This window comes from Leptopilina heterotoma, unplaced genomic scaffold (genome assembly GCF_015476425.1).
Source record: "Leptopilina heterotoma isolate Lh14 unplaced genomic scaffold, ASM1547642v1 Lhet_18, whole genome shotgun sequence".
Classification (NCBI taxonomy): Eukaryota; Metazoa; Arthropoda; class Insecta; order Hymenoptera; family Figitidae; genus Leptopilina; species Leptopilina heterotoma.
In genome coordinates this window covers 3191786-3202901 of record NW_025110896.1, presented here as the reverse complement: position 1 = coordinate 3202901, position 11116 = coordinate 3191786, and positions in this window count along the sequence as shown.

The following is an 11116-nucleotide window of genomic DNA, read 5'->3' as shown; positions in this document are numbered from 1 at the left end:
ATATATAAGTTTTTCAATAAAACTCATATTGGACAAGAAAAGATTCATTTTCGAGAAACGTTCTTAAAACGTTTGTCTGTCAAAATAAAGTATTACAAACGTATGAAGTTCTAAAAACGTTCTCAGTACACTCAAATCTCGCTATAACAACCTTCTCTATAACGAGCGCTCTCTATAACGAGGGCTCTGTCTCTCGGTATAGCGAGAAAAATTTCCTTCCTATTACCCCCACTATTTATAAACAAATGCACATTCTGTTGATTTAAATTTGGTTAAAATCAATTTTATTTATATCACAATGAGCATAAAAAGTCACTTCTTTTTTTAAATTATATCCATGAGTCGAATATCTTCAAAATTTTAGCTTATATAAATTTTCTGTATGTTAAAGTTCAAATTAAACTAGGTTACACGGAGAGAAAAATCAAGCGTTTGTAGTATGGAGACTTCCTATGCTAATTTTGTATGAACGTCCTGCTAAAGAGGCATGTTTTTATACCTCAGTTGCATGAAACATATACTAAAAAAGCATGGATCTCTTGCAATCGTAGTATACTGACGTCCCATGCGTTACAGGTAGAACTTTTATGCTGATAACGTAGAAATTTATACAAATACAGCAGAAGTTTTACGCATATTGCGCATGTGCATTCTTTTACGAAATAAGCTTAACTGTCCATACTACAAACGCTTGATTTTTCTCTCCGTGTACGTTTGTAATTTTGACATTACGTAGATTGTAAACACAAAAAAAATGAATGAATAATCTTAAAAGTGGGGATTTTTCATTTCTCCTCTTGCGCTCGTAATAGAGGGAGACTTGACTCCCGACCTTCTCGTTATAGCGAGATTCGAGTGTACACGAAACGTTTACAATAAGTTATCGAGGGAGATGTGAAATGAGACTTTTTAAAATGTTTTACGAACGTTTTTCGAACATGAATGTATTTTGCCCACTGTAAAATGACATTCTTCACACATCTCTACGTCAAAAAATGAATTTCCGATGTCAGAACGCACCATAATTGTAAAATTATAAGTGGCCCAACCTGCACGATATAAAGTGACCCGACCGTAAGTTTTGCGTCGTTTTGCTTTTTTTAGCACACAGACATAAACGCATGATATGAAAACCAAATAACATACCAAAGTATTAAAGCACTCTCCAATGAATAAATTTTATCAACTTACTTTATTGTTTGCATCTTCCTTTTTGTTTAATTAATCTTTCTCGACAATCAGAAAAAGTTTTGCTTCAAAATTCATTACACATTTATGTTTAACGTTTGTACTGCTCGCGTACTTCATTGGAACTTAATGAAAGTGACGTGAAAAGTTTTTCTAAAAGGATATCCTAGAGATATCTCGCGGGATATCCAAATTTCCATCCCATGTGAGACTCGCGCGGGATATCCTAATATTCTCCACACGGGATATGCCACGTGAGAAATAGTAATATGTTGAAAAATAATTAGAGCTTTAAAGAGTTGAAAAACCATTATTAAATTATAACCAGAATGAGAAAAAAAGTATTTCAAAAATAAAAGATTATTTGACTAATATCAAAGTTATTTTTTTGTGATTTAATAAACGATTAGTTGAATTCAATAAAATGTCTTTTTAACGCTAAACATTTATTGTGTGTGGGTTTAAACACTAATTTTGGTCAATTCATTTTGTCTATTACTGATAAATATTTATTGGTTAAAGATATTTACAAGAAACTAAAAAAATGTGAAAGTTAAACATACAGCAACACTTATAATCACACAGTGCAAAACACACGCTTCTGATCTAAAGACGCGACGCCATGGTCGCCATGACACTCAACAGCTGGGAAGGTCGACGCATGCGCGTGTAAGATTATATAAGTACATACATATAAAATTGTATTTCTTTTTGTTTAAAGGGAAAAATATACTGGATTTTCAGTAATTAATCTAGTAATTCATGCAGTATTTGTTTAGAATGTAGTTAGAATAAATATTTGAATAATTTAATATATCATCTACCAAAAAAAGTAACTAAAAAATCGTACACTTTAAGCTGAATTTATAAATATATTTATTTTCCACTTTCGCTAATTTAATGCAACAGATATCTAAACAAACTTTTTCTAATTTAAATGCGTTAAATATAATTTCACTTTTCACAGCTCTTTGACACACACTCTTTGACACTTTTTTTTTTTATTGTTTATACTCCTGCCCTATTGGCCTTACGCACTTCGACAAGAGTCCCCGAGAAATACTTTTTTTGGATTAAGCATAACCATTCTACTTTTAGAAATTTTCTATATATATTAACCTAATTTTGCGTCTACAGCCGACTTTATTAGGAGTACTCGCATTACGCCTGGACCACCCGTCAATGGGTTTTCTCGCCAGAGAAGAGGGAAACTGTAGAAAACCTCTCTGAGTACAACCGGTTTATCGACAGTCGAGTTCTAATGGTGTGTACCGGACAATAATCGGCGGTGCACATCATTATACCTCGACGTCAAACCTCCCGCTCAGATTGTCTCACGTGCCGGAAAAATACCATGCCAAGTGGGCGCGAACCAAGGGTACTTATACCCTTGGTCCTTAAACGACCAACAACGCCAGGCATCTATCCGACTGAGCCAATCTGTCGGTTCTCTTTGACACTTGGAACGATTGCATTTCGTTTCCTGCACATGCGCTGGCCACGCGGGATATCCCACACGGGATGACCCACGAAAGAAAACTTTGCATATCCCGTGGATATCCCTGGGATCTCCCAGAGATATCCAGTGGATGTCCTTGGAATATCCAAATTTCCGTCCCATGAGATATCTCATGGGATCCCCCTGAGATATCCTAGGGATATCACGGGATGGAAATGGGATATTCGCGGGATATCCTGTGCTGTGACGGGCACTAACAAGTATTTACATACAATGGTAAATGGCACAAGTTTGTTACAACTAACCCGAGATGAAATTTTCAACTTACATTGGCCCATTAAAACCTAGTTTAAATCTGATTTAAACCTTTTAACGATTGTTTGACCCTTATGGCATTACTTTAACGTTTAACCAACCTTCGATTGTATATTTCCAACCCTAAAAGAAACCTTATCAACCTCAAAAGAACTTCTTAATTTTATGATTCTGAAATAGTCAACCTTACTAACCTTCCTTTAACCCTAACATACATTACTTTCTTCCTCACCAACTTCGTTTGAACCTAAAACATCGATTTTCGAATCTCCTTTGTCCCAAAAATATCCTTTTTCGTTCCCAAAAAAGACCATAAAAATGTAGGTAGTCATAAAAATGGGACCAAAAATTGTTAGCAATCCTAAAGTAAGTGTTTAAAGATGTTTAGCTTAGTGGATATGAAGAGGTATATATGAATAAATATACACAAAATAAAGTTTTGGGATTTCCAAATTTCCCACCCAAAAATTTACTATAGTAAAAACACACCCAGATAACAATGCGTGTTGGTGCATGTAAGAAGCACAGCGTGCAGACACTGTGTGATAGCAAGAATGGTAGCACGTTGTCCGCATTGACTATTGGAACTCGCAGTTTGCCTGCACGGTGTGCACACTGAGAATTTTCAATTTGCAGCCTGGCGTGCTGCCAGGATGCCCATCTCTTGCTGTATTTAAGACTTTTACGCAAATAATTATTTTTTTAACAAATTAATTTTTTTATTTCAGATATTCGATATAGTTTTTTCCTCTTTTTTATTTTCAATACATAGATATATTAAGAATATATTTTAAAAAGTTTTGAAGGGAGCATATCAATAAAATGTTTTTTAATAAGTTTTTAAGAAAACAAATTTTTATATCTTTTTATTTTTTAATAAAAAATATTGATTGTCACTACAATCCTTAACTTTATATTTCATAGAAACGTATAAAGTAAAATGTTATTGTATAATGAGGATCATTATAGTCAAAGCATGAGAAAAAAAGTTTAAAGTTCTTATAAGTCTATTTTTTAAAAACCAGAATTTTTTATCAAGTGAATATTATATCACATAATATATTATATTATATTATTATAATTATTATTTATAATTATTATTATTATTATTATTATTATTATTATTATTATTATTATTATTTATTATTATTTAATTATTTATTTTATATTATTATTATTTATATTATTATTACATATTTAGTAGTTTTGTTATTATTAAGAAGCTTGTTTGTATTGTGAAAAATCAGAATTTTATTTATTATTACGTTTTCTTTTTTAAACTTTTTTTTAGTTCTTTCTATTTTCTTTTTATAATTCTCCTATATTTTTTACTTTTCCTTTATTCTTTATTTTCTTTTAAAACTTCGTTCAATTTGTCTTTTATTTTTCTGTTGTTTTTATTTTATTTACATTTCTTTTTTCTAATTTTTTCTTTTTCATCTTTTTTCAGCTATTTTTATTTTTAATTTATTTATTTTATATTATCCTTTCTCATTTTCTTTTTTTAAATTATTTCTATTCTTTCTTTTTGGCATATTTTTTAAGGTATTTCTATTTGATTTATTTTTTGACTTCTTCGTATTTTCTGTTGTTTTTTTATTTTTTATTTTCTGTTTCTTTATTAACTTCATTCTACATTTTTCTGTAATTTTTTTGAAAACTATTTTCTTAATATTTATTTTTTCTATACTTTATTTTTATAAATTCTTTCTATTTTCCTTCCTGTTTTTCTTAATTTTTATTTTATGTATTTTCCAAAACCTGGGACAAAAAAGTTGAAAACCAGAATTTTATATCAAATGACAATCCCTTTACAATATTATTATTTTTTTTACTTATTATTTAGTAATTTTGTATCGTTAAGAAGTTTCTTTGTATTATGAACAATCGGAATAAAAGCAAAAAAAAAGAAATACAAGTTTGTAAAGTTTTTTTTTATAATTACTTTTGAACTTCGCGCTGTAAATCTGCGCATACTCGAATTATTGTTGAAGGTGTCATGGCGTTGACTTGTTGAATGTACGCGCACATAATATGTTTTGACCGTTTTGACGAAACCGATACATCGTGGATCGTGCCATCTCCCGTACTTTTTTTATTTGTACCGTGTGTTCGTTTTGACTGAAAGAAGATTTGGAAAATAAACTTTGTGAATTTTGTTTAAACTTCCATTAGACTTCTAGGTAAGTGTATAGTTTCTTTAACTTTGAAACGTATAAACTACTTAACCTCAAAATATGTATGTAAACAAATTTTCTATAGCAATTTATTTATACACAATGTGTGTATTTTTGATAAATTTTTTTATAAGAAATAAACTATTTTCATATATAAATAATAAAATTTATCGCAAGAATTCAAGTATATTTTTTATATAATTTTAAGTAAATTATTTGAAATAAGTTAATTATTCTTTTAAATTCTTTTGAATTTTCATAAAATAATTCAAAAAATTCTGCAAAACAAATCAATTATTTTCATAAATAATGAAATTATTCCCTGAAATTCAAATATTTTTATTATCTACTATTTTAAATTTTTGATACAATTTTTTAAAAGGATTCAATTATTTTAAAAAAATGTGAATAAAATTTGATACCGGTCACTGTGAGGAGGTGAGTGACTGGCTCAAAGGTGCGAGAGAAGCACAAAAAATAATATTAATGACCTTAGCGGCAGTAGTTGACAGAGCCGATCGGTGACGTCGACCTCGAACCCAAGCAGGGTTCTGAGAGACGAGGACCCGTTCTACTCCAGGTGTCGGGTACTTGAACCTAAGCAAGGTTCGAAGTACTGTCCCCTGGAGTAGAACGGGTCCTCGTCTCTCAGAACCCTGCTTGGGTTCGAGGTCGACGTCACCGATCGGCTCTGTCAACTACTGCCGCTAAGGTCATTAATATTATTTTTTGTGCTTCTCTCGCACCTTTGAGCCAGTCACTCACCTCCTCACAGTGACCGGTATCAAATTGGCGCCCAACGTGGGGCCACAACTTCTTTTTGGATCCTGATGGATGTCAGGATGGACCCCCCTGCAACAGAATGTTTCTCATGCCTCACCGAGCTACCCGCGCATCTCTACAACATTCTTGACACTACGGTTTCGTTCTCAACCTAGCGTCACCTCCGAATTCGCACTTTTCGCTTCAAGGGCCATTTGTCTGTCACGGCTGGCCCATGCCTGTAAACCTCTCGTTTTTCTCCACTTCCGGGAGTGGACATCAAAACCCGGTGGCGCTCAACAATTTTTTGCACATTCAGCCATACACAATTCTCCACTCTCACCTAGCCCAAGCAGGGCCACACCATCGCTTCAATCAGGGGGCCATTTCTTTAAACAGAAATGGGCCATGTATTATATCGACATGCCACTCAATCCCTACTAAAAAGGGGGCACTGGCTGTCACATTCTTTTTCGCTCCACCCATGTTTCCATCGCGAACTTTCAATCCTCTACTTTTCGTTTCACCAGAACTATCACAATGATAAACTCATTGTCTTCTCTCGCGACCGAGAAATTCGCGCCCTTTCTTGGTCTGTACAAGCGCCACGCAGTTTCTCCTGTCAAGGGCCATTTCTTGAAACAGAAATGGGCCAAGAATTCTTTCGTCATGCATAAAAAAAAAATCGTGCATGACAAACACGCCAACTTACCGCACGTCTTTCATTACCAAGAAAGACGCTGACGGTCATCATCTCTCTATTCCGTTTCTTTTGTAAATTTAGCATATCCCTTCTCTTCAAGCTTGATTACGAATCTGGCATCTTCATCCCTTTCTACTACTTTGTCCCAACCAGGGCCACAACAGACATGTTCATCAAAAATATTTCAGGGAAAATATTTTCTCCAGTATGCGACTGAAAAGTTCATACGAACTCTTCCATCCAAGCCTCACAACAAACGAAATGTCGGACGACATTGAGTTTTGGAAAAAAGATTTCTTGCTTACACGGCATCCACAAGAGCCACGTCCCGACGGGGACCCGCTTTTTCCACGCACGCCTACAACAGCAGATCTTTTCCCAATCGATCCCAGCAGGGACGAATTCACGAGGACCGTCATCGGAGACTGAAAAAGACCCCCATGACTTACAACACGTCGATGTCTAGCCCAGAGTTTAAAATCACGTTTAAAATGTTAAAATTGCAGCATCCATTTACCGAGACCATTGCGAGAAAATATGTCCCGAACAGGGGCTTCTTTAACAATCGTCTGTCCTATCATGGACTTCCTTCCCACGAGGAACAGTATCGGCCCCAGCAGGGTCCGACTTATTTACAATCGCGTCTGGTAACCTCGTGACTGAAAAGTTCCCTCGTTTCCACGACCCATTGTGTAGATCAACTGCTAAAATGCTTTCTCCCCTTTTCCTCGCCCGCGGAAAATTTCTCGAATTTCTTTTTCTGAATAAGAAAACAAACAGAAAGAATATTTCCCAATCAACATCGCGTTACCCATGAACTCCACGGAGGATGATCGGTTTCCGGAAACACCATTATCGACGCTATGAAGAAAGAAGAAGACGACCGAATTTTGTACTACGTTTTTTAACAAAAAATTATGTATATCTCGACAACATTTCCACACGCAAAAAATTCGTGACAAAAAATGCCACTATTAAAGGGGGCCAATTGTTATAGTTGGTTACTTTTCAAGTTTTAATATTTGAGACAATTTTGCAATTCATTGCAAAATTAATCAAATATTAATAAACTTTGAAAATTCCTTTAAAGTGTTATTTTTACACTCATTTCTCGTGCGTGAGGAAATAATAAATTTTGCTTCTTTATCTCACATAATATTATTTAATGTATATTATAATTCCGTCTAATATATTTTTACAATATATTAGATAGAATACTGAATATGACATTAAAGAATATTATAAAAGTAAATTCATTTATTTTTATTTAGCCTTAACTTAAATTTTTTGTACCGGAGGTACGGTACAAAGTTGACGGTAAAAGGCAAAGTGGCACGGTGCATCGCCTTTACGGGAGAATCTGGAGACACGTCTGACTCGCCCTGTGTCTCCCGCTCGACTAACTCTCGCTCTTGAAACCTCAACCGTACCGCGCTTGCGCGAAACGGGTGGGGGCAACTCACGCGCTGATTGGCTCTTGCCAAGGTGGAAGGGATTTCGCGGATGCGACTCAGCAGAGGAGCATAAATACCGCGCATTTTCCCTGACTCACTCTCTTACCTCGCCTAACTTCGACGGAGCAACACGTCTCTCACCCGAGGGACACGGACACTTGCGTTGGCTGCCAAACCGTCAACCGCCTGCCGTCCTCCACAGGGAAAAATATTTTGGAATAAATATTTTTATTTGGAAACCACGACGTCTCATCTCTCTTCCGCTGGCCGCGGAAGTTTCATCGAACCTCACCATTTCTACCAACCTGTCCTTTTCAGGACAAACAAAGCAAACAAATTTTACATTGACAATTAGTCCTTTTCAGGATAAATTGTCAATCTTATACGTAAAGAATATTTTGTTTCAAATAAACGTGCCATTACTTAACAGGAGCATCAAGCAGTGACAACCGGCTCCAGGGGACAGTACTTCGAACCTTGCTTAGGTTCAAGTACCCGACACCTGGGGTAGAACGGGTCCTCGTCTCTCAGAACCCTGCCTGGGTTTGAGGTCGACGTCACCGATCGGCTCTGTCAACTACTGCGCTAGGTCATCGAGTTTTACCCCCCCCCCTTTTTTTTTCGTAATTCTCAATTAAATTTTTACCTCCAATATTAATTTTATTTTTTTTTGTGCTTCTCTCGCACCTTTGAGCCAGTCACTACCCACCACACAGTTGACCGGTATCAAATTCAAGCAAATATTCAATTTTTTCCATGAAGAATAAAATTTCCCCAAGAATGCCATTATTTAAAACACAATTTTCATCACAATTTTCGAAAAAAATAATAAAATTTTTCGCTGAAATTTAAATATTTTCAATATTTACTACTTTAATAAATCTTCAAAAGAATTCAGTTACTTTTATAACGAAATAATAACATTTTGTCAGAGGATTTCGATAATTTTTAATAAAATTTTTAATGAATTCCTCGAAAAATGTAATTATTTTCAAAACTATTTTTCAAATTCTTCTAAACAAATCAATTATTTTCCAAAATTTTTGAAAAATCTTTGTCAATAATTCAATTGTTTTCACCAATATAGTGAAATGTTTCGCTGAAATTCAAATATTTTTAATAACTTCTATTTCAAGAAAATTTTTAAAAAGAATTAAATTATTTAAAAAAAACTTAATAAAATTCTTTTCGAAAATTCAAATAAATTGAATAACAAAATTTTCAGGTGAATTCAATTATTTTTAATAACATTTTTTATAAATTTCTCAAAGAATATGTAAATGTTTTCAAAAGTTTTATTAAAATTCCTGGAAAGAAATTCAATTATTCTATCAATTATTTAATTTTGTATTTAAATAATTTGATTCTTGTAAAACTTTCTAATATAAGAATTTAGTTAAAAATGGTTACGATAAAAATGTCGCCGGGAAATATATAATCAAATTATTTACGATTTTTGTGAATCGACTAAAACGATTTTTTCAGTTTGTCATATTTAATTTTTCGACAGTTACTTTTTTAATCTTAAAGATCCTTATTTAAAATTAATTATAATATTATATAATTATGTATATTACATTCCATTAATTATTTATTGTCTACTATATTAATTATATGTAATTAATATATTTAAATATTCGTTAGAAGAAACAATTTTTACTTAAAATTAAAAATGTCAAAATTTCTTAAAATTACATTTTTTTATAAGTTTATTCCGTATTAAAAATAGTCACGTGTAATTTCGTGTGATTGTTTGCAAAAGATTGTCATGCAATTTTTTTTAATTTTCGAAAATTTTATTAATTACAGGTGTGCAAAAAGCTTGAAGCTCGATCGAGTATTTTCGAGCCGGATCGGATCGACTCGGCCATTCGAACTTTTTGCACACCTCAGTTTATTTATTTACTAGCCAAACTATCCGCGCGCAAGCGCGCGGTAATGTTGTATCGAGCTGATTATTTTAAACAATTTAAACTCCATTTTATTTAAAAAAATGTTTAAAGAAATAATTATTATTACCTAACAAAAAGATTGAAATAATTAACGGTGGAAAAAGTTAACAATTATAGAGAATTAAATTTTCATTTTATATTATTTTGAAACTTTAAAGTTTACAAAAAAAATTTAACAAATTCACCTCAGAAATCACTGAATCCGATAAATTAGAAGAAAGTCAGACAAATGGAAGTTCTATTTTGAATTTATAAATTTTCATGTCAAATTTAACGCATTAGAAACGTATTTTAAGTGAATCCTATAAATTTTGTAAAAAAAATTACTGCTGTTAAACTCTCATGTTGTACGAAGAAAATTGAATCTCGCAAAAATTGTTACATATTTTATACTTTTATTTTCAAAATAATTTTGATTACAAAAATTTTAATTATTCCAAAAATTAAAAAAATAATTATTCATTTAGCTTTTTAAACAAAAAATTCCGTATCTTTTGAAACTACTATAATTGCATAAAATTAAATTAATTGAAAAATGATAAAGTTAAACAACTTTTAATTATAATTTCTTTGGAAAACAAAATATATATAGTATAAATACTAACTATAACTTGCATTAATTATTTAATTACAAGATGTAATATAATATTATAATGATAGCCCCTAAATTTTAATTCTATACGTTGGTTGTTTAATTGAATTTTTAGCTTAATAATTATTATTGCCTCGGCAGGTACCTATGTGTCCATAATTTAATGTCAGCATTATTTAAATATTGGGAATAGGTATTTGATGTAATATATTTTTAATTGAAAAAATTTACAATATATTCTCATTGATTTGTTGAATATTCTATAAATCACGTATTAATTAAAAACTTGAAAATTAAGACACGTTAAAAGTTTATAAAATAAATATGATATTAGACAATATTTTTATGTAATAAAAATATAAAAATAAAACTTGTATTAAATTTATTACTATTTTATAAAATATACTTTGATAATTTAAATTTATGTTGTAGTCCTTAATAATATAGTAATTATTTAAATTATTATGAAAATAATTAATAATTAATAATTTCAAATTATGAAAAATAAAGAGTT